General features: G+C 43.2%; 1 protein-coding gene across 7 annotated transcripts in view; it reads left to right on the forward strand.

Annotated features, from left to right (window-relative positions):
* sorcs2 (sortilin-related VPS10 domain containing receptor 2) overlaps nucleotides 1–23024 on the forward strand; it is a 308443-nt gene that overhangs the window by 99031 nt on the left and 186388 nt on the right. The gene's annotated exons all lie outside the window — the stretch shown is intronic.

The following is a 23024-nucleotide window of genomic DNA, read 5'->3' on the forward strand; positions in this document are numbered from 1 at the left end:
TGACTTGTTAATAGAAAAAAAGCTGCACAGAAAACAGTTCAAAAGTTAAAAGCCTTAACCTCTCAAGTGAAAAATTGTTCCAATGCATTTTGAATGGCATCAGCCCTTTTACAGAGTCATTGCTTGAAAGCGCCCAAGATTCACCTGCACACAGTGTCCCAGGACTGATTCACAAATTTACGGGTGCTTTCACACCTATGTTCCCAAACCAGATTGGTTCATTTGTGTTGGTGCGAACACAGCGATCATACTCTGAACAAATTCACTGAGCTGAGCCTTTTTAGATAGGATCAGCCTGATCACAGTCCTCCCCTGAGCTGTGGACCAGTATGATGATATTATAATTAACTTGATTACCTGGAATCCAATATTTCCTGCAAAATCACAAGCACTCACAAAACAGTTTCCAAGAATGTAGTGTTGAAGATGGGAATTACCTGAATTGGAATCAAATATGGATTTGACAGCACCCCAAGACATTTTGGTTAGGGAGTCCGGGAATCAAAAATGACAACCTTGTCTACTTTAAAAGAAATGATAGCAGCTCATGGTAAAATTCTTCTCCATAAGCCTCATGCTTTCAATCCTTCCACTTTAGCAACTGGAGCAGTCCAACGTTTTAATGCGCGCTCTCACGACCCGGCTCGAAGATACAGAAAGTTATTCATAACAAACAGGGCGTACCGCATAGGTGGGGTGTGGATGTCAGTGTTTGTCAGTGTGTCTGTTGATGGCGGAATGTTCCGGTATCGAATGTCAAGTGTTGGATGAAGTAAAATAACAAAGAATCAGGCCAAAGCCAACCAAACAAAAACGTGGTGCTATCAGGATGTAACGAAAGAAGAGAGAGGAATGGGACTTGACAGCCAGGTCTTACTTAAGCAGGCCACCCACTGGGAGACTGGCCAGGTGCTCCCAGTTCATCTAAATACGCTCCTCCTACCAGCTAGGTAAAACAACAACAAAGAAACACACCAAAACAGGCCCTGCTAGGCAAGAGGCCGTCACACCAACATCTTGTACCTTTTTGACGCACATTGGTATTTTTCATTGATATTGTAACAGTAACTCGAAAAATGACATATTAATAATATATTGTTTGTGCTGATGATTCACTCAAGCCTAAACAGGTAGTAGCCAAAAAAGGCTCCAAACCTCATACCTCATTTGCCCTTTTTGATAAACACAGTCTGCAACTAGGTGTTTTTTTTTTGTTTGTTTGTTTTGTTTTGTTTTTGATGAGTTGGTGGAGAGTAAAATCAGAGCTTAAAGGTCACAGATCATTGGAGTTAATTTTATAAGGCTACCAGGATCACGACTCCTCACACTCCAATTCAGTTGCATATCAGCTCCAGTTATTTGCCACTAAAAAGGCTGACGATTCAGTAGTCTGCTCATAACTCGTTTCTGCTGCCAAACAAAATGTTACTGCATGTTTCAATATGCAGTAAAGTGTGGAGTCAAGACGGGTTCGGTTTGTCGAATATTTGTTATGCTATAAAAAATGGCAACCTGCCACCTGATTTGGACATGGCCTGTTCGAGCCAGATCAAGCCCCTGGACCCTGCCATGGAGTCCTTGGAGCAGTAAATCTACTTTCTGTTCCACCAGGCGGTTAGCATGCTGGGCATCTCACTGTGAAAGTGCTTCAGGGGAGGGAAGCATCATTACGTAATTTCAGCCAGTAGCTCCCGGTGCCAGAGAGGCAGTGGCATTTGGCGAGACGGTGGCAGCAGTGACACCTCCCCCCCGAACCCCTGTGGAAGGTTCCGATCCGGACAGGAAAGAGGAAATGGGAAAGGGGAGAACGTGTCCAAGCCGAGGAAAGCTGAACCGCGGGGGCATTTGGTGAGGGGGTGCGACTGTCGCATGGTGGTGCGTGCAGGGAAAGAGCCGGCAGCTGATGGAGGATGGCTCCAGGGCAAGGGCAGAGGACACAGAGAGATATAAAGCTCCTTTAAACATAATCACTGGGAGGCACTGGCCCCGCCATGTGAGCTCCCAAGTTGGCTGCGGAATCAGCTGATAGTAGGCCAATTTTCCGTTTGGCCAAGATGGAAGTGAAAGAGAGAGCAATCAATAGAAACAAATGTTGGGTGTTACTGTTGTGGTAGAACTTTGTGAGGCCTGTGCGGGTGCTGAAATGATCAGCAGGATACTTTTGTGTTGCACTACGTCTCACAAGGCTTCGTTCAAATCATAAAACCCGGTTGTGTTTATGTGGCTGAATATTTTCATCTAGCACCATTAAACCTAGGCTTTTACCCACATTTAAAAATATATATAAATATAAAACCATATAGTGTTTTATAATACATGCAAAATCTAGTCTATTTAACGACTTGAAAAAGCCTCGAGTAAATATTGTGCCGACATGACCGATTAATCCAAACGGTTGTGGTACTGTTACATAAAGGGCAATAAAATACTAAAAAAAAAAAAGATCATAAAACATCTATGTCTCTTGCTGGGTTCTTGTGGTTATTTGTTGTTTGTGTCCAACAAATTTTTAATGCATGTGTTGAAAGAACCCAAAAATGCTCCGTTACACTGATGAACTTGGTACAAACAAGAAAACCATCGCAATGAAAACAGCCGAATTCCAATATACAAAGCACACGGGACACTGAAAAGCACGACCATGTGTGAAAAGCCGGGCCGAAACAAATGTACGAGTTGTAAGTAAATATACGCGCTGATCAGCCACAGCATTAAAACCGCCGACGGGAGATGTCAAATAACATTGACCATCTTGTGACAATTTAGTGTTCCGCTGGGAAACTTTTTAACCTGGCATTCATTTGTGTGGATGTTGTTTAGGCATGTACCACCCACTCAGACTAGACCAGACTAGACTTGTTATTATTTTGGTAGACTAGATCCTGGGTCTTCAACAGGGGGATAAATATTTTTTTGATTTCTCCCCACAAATTTAAGTTTCTGTAAATGCACATCAGCATGAATCCAACATATTTTGGTAAAGGGATAAATGCCGATAAATTATCTTGCAGTCGGGGCCTCAGCGATACAGGAGCTGCCTCAACACTGCACTGTTTCACACAGAGTGCTACATTAGCTGAGACCTGTCAATCTAAGCCTCCTGTACACAATAGGCCCCGCCCCTATCGCTGCTGAGCCAATTGCGAGGCCACATGTTACACACTGAATCTGTGAGGTTCCCTGCAATTGGCCAAGATCCTATGCAGTCCCCAGGTGAAATCCCAGACGCACGATGTTTGTTTAGGTTCACGGTAGTTGGCCACCCTACTGTTGCACATATTAAAAAAAAGGAATATTTGAACCTGTGTATTGTTAAAATAGCTTCATATTGAATGCAAAATGATAATAATTATGTATATTTATGAATAGCACTAGGCTGAGTTTCATATAGAACATGTAAATGGGGTCCTTCGCTTGAAAAATTGGTTAAGATTGGTTGTGTTGTATTTTTTTTAATATTTTGTATTCATTGCATTATACAGTACATTTCTATATATTTATACTGTATGAAAGACTCATATCCATCTATTCATGAGGGAGGGTCACCGGAGAGACCTAATTGAATTTCGTATGATAGACTTGCTGGGAATATCTGAATAGCAAACCGCTATATCTGCAGCCTGGAGTTGGAGCTGCACCCCTCGCACCTTGTGCAACTTGGAATTCTGAAAGATGGATCACTGGGATATTGAACAATATTGAGAAGGGAGTGAGAAGCTGAAAATGCCCCAGTCGTGGCAGAGAGAGAGCAGAGAATTATTGAGTGACAAAAAAAGGAAAGCCCAGAGAGGTGCGAGTGTGGTTGCGGCCTTGAGTATGAGGGCTTTGATAACGGCAGGAGAAGGGCAGCCCGGGCCAGAGATGCATCCCCCCCACCCCCTGCTCCGCTCACCCCTGTGGGCGGACATGCCAGTCTTCTTGACACTTGCGCTGTCTCGCACTCACACACCTGCCACCGTGCAGCTGGATTTCACTGTTGCCGGAGGCGACAGGGTGAAAGGAGCGAAGCCGGGCCCAGTCACCACGGGCTATCTCAAAAAAACATGAGTACATATATGGACGTGATTCAAGATGGCCACTCACACTGTAAACTGCGCCAGAATCCTCCCAATATACTGCCCACAGTTCTGGTTGTGAGGTTAGTCTGGGCAGAAACTTTGACTGAACCCTAACCCTAACCCTAACCCTAGCTGTTGATGTGGTCCCAGATTGCCACCCCCTTCACCAAACACCCTCTTTAGCAGAGGAAGTTTCTGGAGGTCACCATGACTACCAGCTCCAAAAAGCGACAACAACAACAACAACATCCTCAGCGCTAAGGCCAGACGTCCTGTGCGGAATATACGCATTTAAATACCGTCAGCTGTGTAAATACAGCACAGGCAATCAACACTGCATCCGACAGGAGGTTTAATTATATTTGACTGCTGGGCCATCATTTATTTTTTTATTTATTTTCTGCTTTTCCCAGACAGTCTAAACGACTTATGATTGCTGCTTATATGTTCATTCACTTTACCCGCCGTTTTCCAGGCCAAATTAAACCGCACGACTCCGGCTCCACGACCAGAGAATGTGCAAAGCCCACCAGGGAGGGAGTAAAGCACTGTACCTTGTATGTAATGATTGAGATGACTTAACAAGATTTTGTGCCGAAGGGAGAGAGAGAGAGAGAGAGCCTCGGCCTTATTTAATCTAGCCGGAGCTTCTTAGCAGCTTTTCCCATTGGCACGCAAGTTGGGGAAGATTTTTTAAATGGTGTTTTAATTAAAGCTGCATTTGGCTCAGCTTACGGCGTAACATGGTCTCTTCATCCTCCCACCCTAATTTCTCCGTCTGTTTGTATGATGGCCTTCACACTCTCAACTGTGCTGGGTGCACAATTACAGTTTTCTTGTTTAGTCAAGTTTTAGTTATTAAAAATATTTGCATTTTGTAGATGCGGATGTGTTTGACATTATTCATGTGGAAACTAAACTGTAAAAGGTTGTTGGTCCGGTGGGTGCACATAATCAGCCTTTGACTCAAACCAAGCTAAGCTACGTGGCTATGTTAAGCTCACCACGAGTACTTTTTGCTCCAAGTTGAAACCAACTGAAGGCACTGCACTCATGTTCACTTCATTCATTTCTCAAGGCTTGGTCACCTTGAGAAATGAATAACTTATCTTTGAGTCATCTGTGATCGATGCACTTCAGCTTCTTAGAAAAATCGGTCTTTTACTAACTTGAGGCACATCTGCGCATATTCGGCCTTCTCAGTGTGTCCACCGTGCAATGCAGTGCATTCAGCCTGGATTGGACAAAAAGTGTGAAAATTCGCTCCTGTTCAAATGTGGCAAGGACAAAAAGGGGCCAAGAATAGCCACCTAGTTTACAAGACCAAAACCATTCCTTGAAATCCTGAGTCATGCCAAACAGTGGAGAAAGGGGGGAAGTTGGTCATCTCACAACAATGACGCAAACCCAAGTCAATGTATTCTCAGTCAGTAGCATGGGGAGTCGCACTGTGACAGATCCAGCACCCAGCTTATAGGATTTCTAATGATCTGCTTCCAACAACGTTATGGTCACAGATACTACAGGATACAATGAGATGTTTTCTAGAGTTCAGTTCTCTGCAAGTTGGACCCTTACAAGACCAGCAGTATCCAACATAATGAATCAATTTGAAAAGACTCTTGGACCAAAAAAGTCTTCCAATGGGAATCTCATGTTCCAAACTGGTTACTCACTAGAGATCGTGATTAGGGCCTTCTTGTCTCGGCTTGTGTTCTTGTGAAACATCTTTAGCCGAAATGCCTAAATGCTGTTCCAATTCAAAGTACAACGTACTACAGCCCAGTCACCTGGATGTGTGTCCAGAATACATCTGGAGGTATCATGAGTGGACTTGGTTCAGCCACATATGCCAGAATTCATTTCACCAATGACTGCATCCACAAGGTCAAGGTTAAGGTATCTGCTACTGATAAAAGCCCCAGGGCAGGGGTCTTCCATGTTTTTCAGACCAAGGACCCACAAACTGGTGGAGAGATTAAGTAGGGATACGCAGGTTCAAATATTAATTCGTTTTATTTCAAACATGCAACACTAGGGTGGCCATGCAGCTGCCGGAAACATCAACATACCTGACATAACACAGCTAAACATGGCTAAATAACTGACAGTTCCAGGATTTAACTTTAAACATAGCTAAATGCTAGTTTTGCCGATTGGAGTGAGCTGCATTGTTAGCTTCTCTTCGGCTAATATTTCATGTGGGGACCGAAGATGATCTCTATGTAATATCTATGTAAGATATATAAAATATCTAATCAACCAAAGATTTTGATGCAGTATCTCCACATACCCCCTGTAGAAGATCTATGCCCTAGGGTCTTGTGGAGAAAGGAGTAAAATGCCGTCTATAACAATCTCTGTTGATGACGTGTGTTTGAACTGAGAGAATCCAGGAAACGTATCATAACTGTGTTCAGCATGTTTCCAGAATTTATCAAGTGCCCTCTTTTGTCTTCGAAACTCGAACTACGAGTCGGCCGCTCGGTGCAATCACCGTTTACATTTACGGGCCAACGGTAAAGACTTTGGAGGAGAGGCCGTGGATGATTTGGTGTCACAAGTGGAACCACTCTGCATCAGTTGGATGGATATTGAACAGAGAGAGACAGAGACTGGCGATTGCATTAGTTGCACTGATGCTCATCAGCAATCCGGCATGTCACAGTTTCCCGAAGGGGGTTTTCCGAGCAATGCTTTATATACACAGCGGGTGCAGTCTTGCGTGAACGTGTGTGTGTGTGTGACAGACCGAGGGGTTCAAGGCCGGGCCAGGCTCTAGGTGTTATAAGTAGAAGATGGAGGTCAGTGCAGTTCAGGAGTCTGTGCTTTTTCTTTTCCGCTACCACTGCGACTTGTGAAGCTTGTGGGGACTGTGAGCTGTAAAAATCACCAGCTGTCAGTCCGTTTCTAGTCTTTGTGTGTGTGTGTGTGTCACCAAAAGGGTGACAAGGCTACGACACAGACTTTTAGACAGTATTTCCCATCTAAAGATTGTCATGTAAGAAGATGGATCAATGCGCCCGGATAAGGGTTGGTTGATCCATCAGAGTGAAATAAAAGTGAATTTTTAGTCTGTGAAAAACGTCTGTGCAAAAACCGATCGCCCCGTATTATTGGCATACCACAAAAATGTTGCAAAAGACTCAAAGTCAACATTTTAAGCTGAAATCTGAAATCTGGGCGTATCGATCTAAATATCGATAGTATCGATACTAATGCCAGTATCGGTATCGAATCGATACCAGCTTTCTGAGATCGATACTTTTGTTACAGTTTCTCTTCCATACGTCCAGTAAATTACTCGTCACAGAGTTCATACGAGTGCAGCTTCTCTCCAAGTAGTCAAAGGTGGGATATGGAAAGAGTTTGATACTCAGATCCTGGCATCGCAGCAGCATCGCACAACTGGCACTGATGCCGCTATTGAAATGCATCGGCAGTCGGAAGAGAAGACAATTACACGCAACTGTGGACTCACTTCTGTGGTGGAAAATAAATGAGCCAACATTTCCCTCTCTGAGCAATTTCTATATTTACTTTGTTGCTTTTGTTTACATATTTTGCTGACTTTATTTCCCATTGTTGTGTTGTTTACATTGTTATATTTATATTTTTGTTACTAATGAGTTTTTTTCTAAAACAGAAAAACCTGTTTTTTTGCCTAAATATTTTTCCCGTATTTTATCATAATCAACTAACTAAAGGGAAAATTAAGAAAGTATTCGGTGATCATGACATTTCAAGTATCGGCATCGGTATCGATACCAAAATTCCCAGTATCGCCTACACCTAATAATTGGTCGTTTTTGCCTACTCTTGGTTTTACCTTTATATTTCATCTAAAAAAATGGTTTAAATTGCCATGTTTGGTTTCATTCTTTTCAACACAACCTCACATGTGTCATTTTACAATTATTCAGTTTCATTTTGACAAACTGTGTTAACACACTGGACCTAAAACCACACGAAAACCATCATATGTGAGTCGAAAAAAGTTATGTCTTATGTACATATGAACAAAACTATCCTTAGCCACCGTTGACACATCATTTCCTGATTGGTTAATGGGATTGGTTAATCTCCACCAATAGGGAAGGGGCTGTCATGTTTTTATTTTTTTCTTTGGAGCATTTGAAGTTAGCTATCGATTTCTTCCTGCTAGTGTTGTGTTTGCATGACGACAATATTCAGGAAAAAGTGTGGGGTAAATTATTTAGAATAAGTCTAGTTTGTGGCCTGTCAACACAATTTAAAAACTGGTCCGTAGGTTGAAGTTAGGACGTCCTATAAATGTTGAAACAGAGATTCAGTGACGCTACGTTGTTTTAAATTGTCATGTGATCTGTCCATCGACTCCAGACGGTTAAAGACTGAACCTAGGTGGAGGTTAGCGTTGTGTCAATCCCTGTAACTGCAATATTTGATGTATTTATTTTTGTTGTTTCAAACTTGTGACGTATTAATCCCACAGATGGGTTGATTCTGGATGAGTCAGACTGGACGAGGACATTAATCTAGATGTTTCATTTCTTGGTGGAATGAATGAAGCTTCTGTTACATGTTCCCCGTCAGATGTGGATAAATCCTTTGATAAACTCTTCTTTAGTTTCTTTTTATAGTCGGAAAATCCCATTTAAGACCAGAATCAACAATGAGTGAGCGCTGCAGTGTGTGTACCACAAGCCAAGTGTGTGTGTGATTTCTGTGTACCACGCATTGTGCATGTCGTTTATTTTGGTTCAGTCCCACATACACACCTGTCCTGGTGAATGTTGTCCACAGTAAACGGACTCTTTCTCCTCATGTTTGTTTATATCAGTGGACTTTGAGTCTGTTCAGAGAAAAACGTTGTTTCCTTTAAACAAGTAGTAAAAGAAACTAAAAGGTTTTCAGTTGGTCACTTCAACACAACACAATAACGCAACTAATCAACACCGCAACATCACAACACAATGCATCAACACCACAACACAACACAATAACACCACAACACACCAGCAACACATCACAGCAAATCAACAACACAACACATCACAATAACACCACAACACATCAACACAAATCAACAACACAACACATCAACAGCACAACACATCACTATAACACCACAACACATCAACAACACATCAACAACACATCACAACAACACATCACAACAAATCAACAACACAACAAATGAACAACACCACAACACAACACTGCAACACATCAACACCACAACACAACAGATCAACAACACACCAAATCAACACCACAACACAACACTGCAACACATCAACACCACAACGCACCAACACAGCACCGCATCACATCGACACCATAACACAACACACCAACACCGCAACACAACACCACACCATACCACTATGACACTACAAGACAACAACACGTCAACGCCACATCACAACGCCACAACACGTCAACAACACAATGCGGCACCACCACAACAAAACACATCAACATTGCAACACAACACTTCAAAACCACAACACATCAACAACACAACAACACTGCAACACAAAATGAGACAGATAGCATAACAATCAGTAAGACAGATGCTTTAATTGTGGTGGGCTGAGTCAGTGTGATGTAATGATGTGATAGGACACGTCCCCACATTAATGACCTCATGATGTCTTCACCTTTGTTCCGTCTCTCTGTGTCTTCATCACGACCAAGCGAACACATTTGAGAACATTGTCATCATCTCTTAATCCATGTGTCACTGTGACTCTCAACCTCAGCACTTTATCTCCATGTTGCCGCCTCATTAGCTTCTTCTCTTTTTTGTTCCAACAGCAGAATCTTCCCTCAATAAAACATTAAAGGCGACTGACTGAATTAATATGAGAGAAGCTTTCGATCGAGAAAAAAAAACAAAAAAAAAAAACCTGTGCATCAAGAGGTACTTGTGTTGATTGATAACAATTTGGAGGGTTTAATATCCAGTGGACCTACCACACCACGGGTCACGGCGCTTTTGTAAAGAGCCTCTGACGTTTTATTTGATTCTGTGAAGGAAAAGCCAGTGAAGCGTCCTCTTCACAGAGACATTCTGTCTCATGATGTGTCCACTTCCCTCTGTACGTCTGACCAGTGGCTCCTGGTTGGACATAAGGGTTTTAAACACTTTCAGGTGGACACATTTACCTGGACTCAACAAGACGCCTGAGGCCACAGAGTCATCTTTGTAACGCAACACAACAACACAACTACACAACTACACTACAACACATCAACACCACAACGCGGCACAACATATCAACAAAACACAACACAACAACACATCAACGCAACTACACATCAACACAATATAACAACACAACAACACCAAAGAACAACACATCAACACAACACAACACAACAACACAATTACACTACAACACAACACATCAACACCACAACGCAGCGCAACACATCAACACCACAACGCAGCACAACATGTCAACACAACACAACAACACATCAACACAAGACAACAAAACACAATATAACAACACAACACGACACATCAACCCCACAACACAGCACAACATATCAATGCAACAAAACACAACAACACCACAACACAACACATCAACACCACAACACAGCACAACATATCAATGCAACAACACCACAACACAGCAAAAACACAACAATGCAACACAACATAACAACACGTCAACGCAACACAACACAACATCAACACAACATAACACACCAATGCCACAACACATCAAAATCACAACACATCAACGCAACACAACACACCAACACCACAACACATCAGCAATAAAACACAACACATCACACCACAACGCATCAGCAACAAAACACAACACATCACACCACAACTTATCAACAACACAACACATCAGCACCACAACACATCAACAAAACATATCAACACCACAACACAACACATCAGCACCACAACACATCCATATCACAACATAACACATCATCAACACAACTTAACAGTACACTATCTTCAGATACCTTAGGCTGGTTTTTATAACTGATGCTAACATTAGTTTGTATTAGTGGACAATCACAGAAAGCTTCACATGCTACATCAGTCTGAACACTTTTCTCCTCCAGGTTAAAGTCCCTGTAGTATTAGTCGGTGGTTTTGTACTGTATTGTCTAGTATTGTATTGTGTTGTGTTGTGTTGTATGTGAGACACTGGGCTATGACTGAAATACATTGCTAGCCTCGAATGTAGCTTGAAATAGTTCCTGGTCCACGAAAATTCTTAGCAGAGGGACGTCTGGGTCTAGACTCTTTTTCCTTGTCACTTATCTGGAAATATTTCCAAACTGCTGACAAACAATCACACACATTCACCCTCCTCCTCTTTGTGCTCTGGGTTGAGGAATATTTCCCCTCTGCTCTCTCTGATGGCCTTTTTGTCCTGCGCAGACACAGCCCAGACACTCAGAGACATCAAGGTTAATGCCTCTGCCCTCTCGGCGTCCTTAATGCTTCAGAGAGCGGGGGAGGAGGCGAAGCGAAGGAGGAGACAGCTTGTTCACTTCTGAGTGGATGGAGGCTGATGATGGAGGCTGGTTTCTGCTGCTTCAACCGGAGCCGCTGAGTGGACATGAATGAACCGGACTCTGTCTGTCATGGAGGTTTTACTTTAAAAGAACTTAAGGTTTTATCTGAAAGTGCTCGTCTGCATGGCTCAGGTGATCTGAAGCAACAACACAACACCACAACACAATAATAACACAACACATCAACACCACAACACAATAATAACACAACACATCCACTCCACGACACCACAACATATCACCTTAATACGTCAACACAACACAGCAACAACACAACACATCAGCACCACAACACATCAACACCACATCAATAACACAACACATCAACACAACACAACACATCAACACCGCACCACACCGCACCACACCACACCACACCACACCACAACACAACACAACACATCAACAACACAAAACCACACCACAACACATTCACACCACAACACAAGATATCAACACAACACATCCACTCCACAACACACCACGACACCACAACACATCACCTTAAAACATCAACACAACACAGCAACTACACAACACATCAATAACACGACACCCCAACACATCAGCATCAGCATCACACCACAACACAACACATCAACTCCGCAACACAGCAACAACACAACACATCAACACCACTTCAACAACACAACACAACACAATACAACACAACACCACACCACACCACAACACATTCACACCACAACACAAGACATCAACACAACACATCCACTCCACAACACACCACGACACCACAACACATCACCTTAAAACATCAACACAACACAGCAACTACACAACACATCAATAACACGACACCCCAACACATCAGCATCAGCATCACACCACAACACAACACATCAACTCCGCAACACAGCAACAACACAACACATCAACACCACTTCAACAACACAACACAACACAATACACCACAACACAACACAATACAACACAACAAAAAACATCAACAACACAGCAACAACACAACACCACATCACAACACAACAATTCAACAACACAACACATCAATAACACAATACATCATCACCACCACCACACAATGAGACACATAGCATCAGAACTAGTAAGAGCTGCTTTAATGAACGAGCACATGAATGAACCTGATTTATCTGTCATGGAGGTTTTACTTTTGAAGGAACTTCAGGTTTTCTTTGAAAGCGCTCATCCGCATGGCTCAGGTGATCTGAAGAGCTCCTTCACCATCCCTGTATCATTTGGATTTCATCTCTGAACAAGAAGCCTTTTCAGGAAAACAAAAAGCCCCCGAAACCCCAGACAATCAGGGAGAGATTGCATAATGCTCATTTGGCGGCCGGCTGGGACATTTGGCTCTGATTTGGCTCCTCTTTAACCCGCAGAAAGAGAAAAATCAGCAAGGATTTGGGCTAATCCTCTTAGCCCGATGCTTTCTCTCCCCCTGCCGACTGGAAGGCGAACGCGAGCTCAGACATTGGGACCCCCCCCCCGTCCCGCCCCCCTTCCCCTCGTCTGAGCCAAACCCATCTCCCCCTCAGCAGATTTTAATTGCGAGACGGATACTGACAGCTTCCTGGTGACTTCTTGGCCGAGGACGCTTTTCCCATCGGTCTTCCGGGTTAGAGATCCTGCCCGAGGTCCGAGCCAAGACAGCCGTTGACAAGCAGCGTGACTCCAAACTGTCCAGTCATTTCCTGCTGCCTTCGAGTCCTTCCAGGGTTTAGACACGTCCCTCAGATCTACCCTGGTTTATATCACTGGTACGATTATCAACGATTTTTTTAAAGCAACTGTATTTTGATATAAATCAAGAGTCTTCAACATTTTTCAGGCAGAGAGATTAAGTAGGGACCCCACTTCATTCATAATTTTGCATTCAGTATTAAGCTTTTCAAATATTACACCATTTCAATTTTTTTTTAAATTTATTTATCTATTTAAATGTGCAACAGTTTAAACATAAACAAAAACTGTTAACTTCTCTTCTGCTAATATTGCATCATGCTTCTGGATCTCACGTGGGGACTGACTCTCAGCCAATTGTAATATGCGACCTCGTGATTGGCTCAGCAGCAGTAGGGGCGGGGCCTACTGTGCACAGGAAGCTTACATTGACAGGTCTCACCCCATTTATCCCTTTTCCAAAATACGTTAATGTGTATTTAAAGAAATTTATTGGGAAATTTGTGGGGGAAAATTAAAAAAAAATACATAAAAAATGTCTAATCAACCAAAGATTTTGCGACCTACCTGCAGTACCTCCACGGAGCCCCTAGAGGTCGTGGACTTTGCTAGCACTCACTCTCCCTTTTCTGTTTCCATTCCCTTTCTTCTTTCTGTACAATCTCCTTCTCTCACTAGCTGGGGAGCATGCTAAAGGTAAGGCTAGCTGGCTGGTTTTAGTAGTTGTTCGTAGGGCTAAGCTAACCTCTCGTGGTTGAAAGTCATGGGGTTGTGCGGTGGCAGCATGGAGGGGGTGTGACTGACCGTTAAGCCTTCTTGAGGTGTCGTGGCCCTAACCTAACGAAACATCGGTGAAGGGAGGTGATGTGCCACATACTGCCTACTGCTGTTGTCTAGGCTAGTTAGCTGGTATCTTGTTGTTGGTTGCTAGCTGGTAGCTGACTGCTAGCCCACTGGTCGATTTTTCAGTTGGACCGGGCTTCTAAATGTGTTTTGCCTCAGATCTTGGCACAAGGGATCGTAACATCTTATCCTGTGTAATAATGAACGCTCTCCCAGCTCCCGGCATCCGTCTGTGTCAGCTGATTCATTTGTTAGCTATCTGGAAGATGTGATCTCTTCAATATAGCTGCTTTATACCTCCCACTCGCGCGCTGCTGTGCACAATGAGCCTATAGTTCTCGGCAGACCGGAGGAGCATGATACTATAAAGTGAAAGGAAGGAGGGCGAAAAGAAGAAGCAGACAGAATGCCGGACTTAATCAAAGGGTAGTTATTTTAAGACCAAATCAATCAAAGTTGAAGGTCTCACATAATAAGCTCAGAATCCTGGTCAAAATGTCACATTTAATGACTTCTCGGAGACAGCCAGCGCCAGTGTTTTTGGACACTAATGAGGGCATTATTTACAGGAAAAACATTGTGTCGTTGACGGTGATCATTCTCAGCTATCATTGCTCTTTGAAGATCACATCCATCAGAGCGGAGCGGGGACGCGATGACCGGTAGCCTGCCAGATAAGCTGTTGGTCCTCCACTCGCTGCCAAAACATATCAGACCCAGCAAGGCATGGACTCTATAGGATGGCTAGTGCTACCTGGCAACAAGATCTCTTTGAAGTCGGGTCTGCCGTGTTTTGTGACGGGCCAACATTGACTGGCGCCTTTTTGTCAGTTCATAGTTTATCTGTCTTCCAAGCACCGTTGGCAATCGCTCCCCACTCCTGACCAGAGAAGTCTTTGATAAAAGCTGATCTATTCATGTGGTTGCACCAATTTAGGCCTCGTCAGATCCGTTCAGGTTTTCAAACTTCAACCTTTTTTCACCACATGTAACATGCCGGCTACATGAACACGCTGTCTAATATATCCCGGAAACTTGACATGCACCCTTATATGAGACACATAATCTATCTCACCCACTTCATCTTTGAGCGGTCCAAAGATTTTTCGCCCGTCAGCGTTGACGGTGTACAGCTTTCAACCCAGCAACGTGGCGTACGTGCGGCATTATGTAGAACGAACGAGGCTGATGCTTTGAAAGGAGAGGTTTGAAGTGGCTGCCCTGCCATTACTGCCCTTTCCTTTTAGACTAGACATCCATGCTCCAAGAAAAAAATAAATAAAAAAAATGGTGACCTCAATGAAGGGATCCCAGTGACATCCAGTGAGGTTCTGTCAATTTTATACACCGATCAGCATAACATTATTCTAGTAGGGGCCTTTGGGTTGAGGGGAGGGGCATCTGTGGATCAGAGCTGTTCCTGTGCTTGGGTTTTAGGAAATTTGGAGGCCAGATCAACACCTTGTGCTGTTATTCATATTTATTTGAGTTGTTCCTGAACAGTTTTTCCTGCTAGGGATGTCTGCTGCCATGAAACGAGTGTCATTGCTATGGGGTGGGTTGCCCTGTCTGGTCAAGGTGGGTGGTACATATCTAAGTAACATCCATACGAATGAATTCCAGGTCCAAAAGTTTCCCAGAAGAACATTGAACAGTCACAAGATGGCCAAAGTTACTCACTTCTCAACTGAAATGTGTACATCCTAAATTTCATTGAATGCTTGTGTTGTATCCCTTCCAGAAGCTTCACCGTCCTACACACAGTCTCATTAGGGTTAGGGTTAGGGTTAGGGTTAGGGTTAGGGTTACATCAGTAATGCTAGGGCAACCGCTTTAGGGTTACACCAGTTTTCATTGAGGTTGGATGTAGTAGACTATTTATAGGATAAGATTACAGGAACGTCTGCTAAATATGAATCTTCAGCCTTCACATGCACTTATTCTAGTGCTAATGATTTTATTTTTTTCCCCCTTCTTCTATCGCAGCCCCTGACAGATAATCATAGCTCTTCATGTCAGGTGTTATTCTTCAAACATTTCCCAGTTTGAAGCAGCCAAAAGGAATTACTGCGCACCGGCTCAAATGACACACAAAAAAGAAGATAATTACGGCAAAGGATGGATGCCCCCTCCCCATCCGTAGCATTTTCCTCTGCATTAATGAAGCTTTCCACACTCTGGCGGCGGCGAGCTGTCCCCTCTTCAATGTTCTCAAGCCCTTTTACACCTTATTCTGTGTTATTGAGGGCAGCGATATTGATTCAATTGTTTGCTTTCGGATCTTTTTTTTTGCCTCAGGCATTAAGGTCACTGTTGGCGGACACATTGTCGGAGGTGGAGGAGCAGCCTGGACGTCAAAAGAGGAGCATGATTAAAGAGCTCTAACAATCTGCTGCCGGTTATCACCACAGCTGGCTATAAATGGACTGTAATAAAGTCACCGTTCGTGCCCATTTTACGCCGTAATATAATGCAAAAATGACATAATCTCTGCATTACAGGGCATTAACCTTCGACAATCCACCTCTATTTTACGCTACTTCGTGTGTCAGGTCAAAAGTTCAGACCTGTGTGTGCAGAGTGAACCAGTCATCTTCCACCGGGCTACATCTGCAGTCTATTAAACCTTCGCCACTGCACCTCGGCCTATAAATCTCCGCTTTCTTAATATTCTCCCGGTTTGTCTGGCCTCCAACCGGGACACACTTCCTACCACCGGCGGCCAGACCGAACTCTCAGCTGAGTCCTAAGCGTGGAGGTTGAATGGGGTGAGGGGTGAGGGGTGCGAAGCGAGGGAAGATTAAAGAATATAGCCAGTGAAAACAAGCGATGGATGAGAGAAGGGTGAGGGAGTACGGACGAAGACTTGGAGCATGGTGCAGAATTAAAAAAGTGCAACGGTCCTCGTGATTGCAAACATCAGCATATTACGTATTCTTTTTTATTCGCAACCAATACAAAAACAGACCAAACCCACAAAGACACCAATTTCTCCAGTGAGGAGAGTAAATTCCACATTTCTTCTTTAATTCATATAATCTATTTTGTACGGCGGCAATTCTTTCACAGCAGCTTCTTCTCTGTCCTAAACGCTACATGTTTTAACCTTGCTATCGAAGATGGATTATACACTAACATGTACATTTTCTGCTCCTCTTGATGTGTTCAAACATTTCATAGTTTAAAGTGCCTGATCATAAAATAAGTGATTTGATTTAGCAGAAATATCGACTAACTGCAAATTATATTAATTTGCATGAAAGGCTTGTCAGCTCTGCGCTGCTATGCGGTAAAACCTGTGCACTTTTGAACGTGAGAACTTCAAAAGGATTCAGTCTGGCGATGTGTCGTTCCCAAACGAGCCGGCTCTAAGAAACGAGTCGTTGTAGTGAAAGAGTCAATGTAGCCAAACCTGCACCAAAGTCTTTTATCTAAAGTGTAGTAATGTTAAGACTGTCGCCGTTGTTTATTTCATGTATCTATTGAGGTGATTTAAAATGATTTGATTAAAACGTATGAAAACAAGTGAATCTAATTGCTTACCGACGCACAAAGCATTCACAGTTGTTAAATTACGATAAAATAAGGCTTAAACCAAAACTAAACGAGGAGCCATCTTTGAGCCGTTGGAGCTGACTTTTTCTAAGGAGCTGAGCCATGAGAGACTGATCTTTGAAAAGAGATGGACTTACCATCTCTAATGTGTGCTGTAGAAACATGAGCCCAGACCATACAGTGAGACCCTTACTTGGCAAAGTTAAATTTAAAGCTTAAAAGCTTAGGAGCTGAGGTTTGGAGTGCGCTCTGTGCTCTACATCCAGCGAGTGGGAGTAATGGCGGGGAAGTGAGGTGGCGTATGAGCCGTTGTGGAGGCTCATGGTTTGAGGTTAGGAACTTTTTGTGAGCCTAGTTGTCCTCGATTTCACGCCCATCTGCGTCTCCCCAATGGCAGGAGTGTGAAGAGGTTGTGTTGAGGCTGATGATGATGATGACGATGTCGCGGGCTCTTCTTCTAACCCTAGACTGCTGGTGAGATCCTGGTCTGGACTATGCAGGATTCTTCAAAGGATCAGGGGTTTGTAAAGTTTGAGGAGCACGAGATAGAGATGCACGCCCACTAGCAACCTGGCTGAGGCAACATGGTGGCGGGAAGCAAGAGGAAAGCTAACTGAGAGTTAGCATCGACCTGCTAACCTGCAAGTGCACCAACCTGTCCAGTCCTGTTTAAAGCATTTGCTATGGGGAAGGGAATACAATAACGATGTGATTGATGTTTTAGGTTGGAGACGCCGCATAAAACTTCAATGGATCATACACCGACCAGCCAAAACATTATGACCATTGACGGGAGAGGTAAAAAACATTGGTCATCTTGTGACAATTCAGTGGGGAAACTGCTGGGAAACTTTTGGACCTGGCATTCATCTGTGTGGATGTTACTTAGACATGTTACTTAGACACCAGACCGGACCAGCTAATGTTAGCCAGAATAGGCTAATACTTTTTGGAACGAGTGGCTTTGTCGGTCTACACTGCATGAAACAAATCTACAAATCCAAAGAGTCAAAACTCAGAGTGCTCTGAGAAATGAATAATTTCATATCCATATTTAATTAGTTTTAACTTTGAAAAACAGGAACTAATGGAGACAGAGAAGGGACAACATGCAGCAAAAGTCACAGGCTAGAATCATGGCACCAGTTCGTGAGGTTCCTCCTCAACCAAGTGAGCTGTAAAGGCGAAATATCAGAGCTTGAAATGAAAAGGTAAAAGGTCATGATCGTCTGACCGTCTACTATGTGATCATCTCGTGTAAACCTGGGCTGCTGTTGTACGAATGGTTTTCTTGGTCGGCATAAAACAAAACGTGGTTCACACTCGGCGCGAGTTGTGCAAAAAGCGAAGTCTTCTCAGTGCAGGATAAGAACCTCTTCCTTCTTGGCTTCCTGCCAGCTTCCCAGCCGGTCTTGTCGTGACATCTCGCTAATCCCGGGTCGCTCTGTGGTCCCCGGGGGCCGGTTGTGTTCACCTCTCAGCGACCCCCCCCCCTGCACACTTTTTATCCTGAGCCTAATCTAGTCAGACACCCTGGGCATGTTGGCCCATAGCCCTCTCACCTCACACTCAGCCCAGACTCATCCAGAGTCCCTCATGGACTATGCTCTCTGTCAGCGGTGCCGTGAAAGGCGTCTTAGTCCAGGCTACAAAAAGTCTCTTCATCCCTGAGAGAGGCAGAGCGACTGAGAGGGCACAGAAAGGGGAGCATGAGTCTCCCCGTATGTGTGTCTCTATACTTACACCTACCTACCAGGTTATAGGACGATGAGCGAAACACTGAACAGTTACAAATATTACCCGAGTTTATGGCCTTGTAGCTATCAACCGTGCTGTTTACCGTGTGTGTTTGGAGAGGGTTGTGTGCGAGTAGCCGCGGGTGAACCGAGGTCAGACTATGCTGGAGTTATCTTTGAGATGTGGTCCGCGGGGAGCAGCAAGAGGTACCTGCAGCAGAGTTCAGGGACGGAGTCAGAGCCACCTGGCTCAGATGCCAGAATCAAAACCATCGGAGGCAGAGAAAGAAGACACCAGCGGGAGACGGGCGCACTGAAGCTGCTGTATAAGCGAGTTACAAACATCTTTAGTACATGCTCAGGGTGAAAATGTCTTCTCATATTAACCAAAAAATGACAGAAAAGTAGTGGAATCAAAACACCTAAGTAATGAGAACGCACCTGTGGCTGTTGTTTAAAACATCCACCTGCTCACACTTAAGTTCCAGTTGTTGCTGCATCAATCGTAGCTGGTGTAGTTTGTGCCTCTGCTGTAGCTACGGTGACAGCCCAGACCCTGCGTCCGGAAACTCGGGTGTCAAACACACCTGTGGCCCGTGGGTCCAAAAGCAGACAAAGGGGTTTAATCTGACTGGGATGAATTTAAAAAGTTTAACGGCAAAAGTAACTGTTTTTTCAAGAGTTTTAGTAAGAAATGTTAACACAACACTGAGACTTGGGACTATACAGAGTTTGTGTTTTTCATAGAATTTTAAATAAGAAGTTAAATAAAAAATGTGCAGTGGTTTGCTAACTACAAACATTTTCATAATGGACTTCATTGCACTAAAAGAAGGGAATATAAATTCATATATATACATAGTTGTATTATGTTGAGAGAAAAAAAGTATTTGCATTTGAATAAAATTCAAAATAGGTGTAAATGTCCCTTTTTTTTAGCTCTAATTTAGGATAAGTACGAGTTAAATAAGTGTTCTTTAATTATCCATTGTAATAACTACGGATGTGTAATATTGGTTGATGCATCGGTTGAACATGACAATAGTAGTGACTGTGGTTCAGTAGGTAGAGAGGTTAGCAGTTCACTCCGCACAATGAGACACATGTTAAAGTTTCCTTGAGCAAGACACTGAACCTCTGTGACTGTAAAGCGCTTTGAGTACCAAGAGGTAGGAAGCGCTATATAAATTCAAGACAATGGACAATAGTCTGAATCACCGAGCTAACAAATGCTAACATGAGGGGACCTGACTGCAGACGTCTCAATGCTAATGTAATGTAACGGAATAATCTCCTGGTCAAAGTCAGCTTCATTTAAAAAAAAAAAAATCTATTCTACAAAAATAATGATGCAGTTAAGTCGTATTCGGTCCAGTCAGAGCCTCCTCTGCCATGTTGGCTTTCCACCCTGACTCCTGAACATCACTCAATCCGGGCAGATGCACAAATATTCAGCGCAGTCACATGAGGAAAAGGCAACTTTGTGAAAGGAAGTTTGTGTTGTTGTCGAAACACAAATAATTTTAAAACTAAAATTTGGTCGAAATAAGTTTTGTAAAAAACATGTTATTTGTAGCTGATGGCAGCTGGGATTGGCCCCAGCGACCACGGCGACCCTAGTGAGGATTAAGCATTAGTAGAAGATGAGATGAGATATAACGTCCCTCTGACTCTCCTGGGTATCTGTGTTCTTCAAGCTCAAGTTCCTCAAGCTCTTGGTCCTTCTCAACCTTTGTTGTTGTTGTTGTTGTTGTTGTTCCTTCTGTCTGATGTTGGTGCCAGCTGGTATTGCCACATCTGTCACCACCACCTTCATCCAGCACCACCTTGTCCACCACTTGGTCAGTTAGCCAGGACCCATTTCTGTGGTGTGGTCCATTGGGAATATATATATATATATATATGTGTGTGCGTGTGTGTGTGTGTGTGTGTGTGTGTTATGTTTTAGTTTCCCCAGTTCTTCTGCAGCACATCATTAAAGTTTCATATGTTCTTCAGAGATCAGTCTCCCAGAACTACAAAGTCTCGAGAACAAGAGCCGGTCAGAAATCTATACAGCGGTTCGTATAAACAGGAGAATATATGTCGTGGGCTCCGACCCGTGGTGAAAACTTGAGGAATAAAATTTAAACTCCCTTCCTTTTCACTGGAAGCCCAGAAAAGACTTGACTGAAGCTGTGTCATTAATTTAGAAAAATGGGCCTTTAATAGCTTAAAGTCTTATATTAACATGCTCTGCGCGCCTTTTATGGCCGCGTTGGGTTTAGCTCGCGCATTGATTTAAATCACTTCGGAACTCCTGAGATGTTTGAGTCATAGCTAATGGAGCAATTAAATTTGCCGGTTGTCAGGAAGGAGTGAATACCATAATCTGAAGGCCGTAATTAGGAGCCAACGCTGACAGCCCCTCTCTCCTGCTGCACTCCAAAGCTTCGCTTACAATAACATCACGGCCTTAAACATTTTGTCCACACTTCCCGACTCCGAGAGGCTATTGATCGAACATGACACGGCGGCGCTGATTGAAGTGTTGTGGTCTGGCGCGGCTTGTTATTTAGTCGGCCTTTGTGTTGAGAAATGAGAGAGGGGGTAAAAAAAAAAAAAAAAAAAAAAAAAAAAAGGTTTTTAAATGAAATTGAAGTGTGTGTCTATCACGGTTTGGAGGCGGCGTCCCAGCAGAGAGAGGGAGGGTCACTGATTTGATTGGATCCAGTTTAGCCGCGCACACTTGTATGATGGCTTTCGTTGGAGGATTACTCATCAGGGCAGAAAAACTGTCAGCACAGGTGAACGTTAGCAAAAGACTATTAAAAGATATCATGCTACTTACTCGACTCTGGCTCCTCAGCAAGAAAATAAAATAAAAGTAGGGTGCAAGCCGCTTGGATCCGGCAAAAAGCTGATATATTAATATATATATCGATGCACAAAGAACGCAGTGTAAGAAGCCTAAATAAATAATGAAGAGCTGAAGAGGTGAGGAGGACTGGCAGATGAAAACATGAGAAAACAAACATAGAGGTGTTTTCGTCTTTTTTTTTGTGGAGCTTTATGACCATAAACTATTGGAAAAGTAGGTGAAGTGAGACAATCTGTATCAAATAATGAGGCTATTGATAAAGGCAACAGTTTTCCAGTTTTATACTTTAAACTCGTTTTAAACAAACTCGTAGCACCTGTTGTGTGCACTGGTGGGAAATATGTGTGTGAATCAGATTTGATGTGTACATTTACAGCCAAATCATTAAAACCACTGAAAGTAGATCATCTTGTGACAATTTAATGCCCTGCTGGAAAACTTTTGGACTTTGGCTTCATGTGGGTTAGGGTTAGGGTTAGGGTTAGACCAGACCAGAGACCCTGCACCCCGTAGCAATGACTCTCCTTGATGTCAGAAGTGAAACGGTTCAGGTCAGGAACAACTCAAAAAACTGTTAAACTGTTAACTGTTAACTTATTGGAATAAGTTGGACTAAGATATTTTTAACTCCTCTCATAAAACGATTGAAATGATTCGACTCAATGGGAATAAAAGGAACGAGTCTGAGAGAAAAACTGTTCCAGCTTTAATGGGAAACAGTGTATTATTACCTCATCACTTTGATGG

The sequence above is a fragment of the Mugil cephalus genome, chromosome 1, assembly GCF_022458985.1.
Source record: "Mugil cephalus isolate CIBA_MC_2020 chromosome 1, CIBA_Mcephalus_1.1, whole genome shotgun sequence".
NCBI lineage: Eukaryota > Metazoa > Chordata > Actinopteri > Mugiliformes > Mugilidae > Mugil > Mugil cephalus.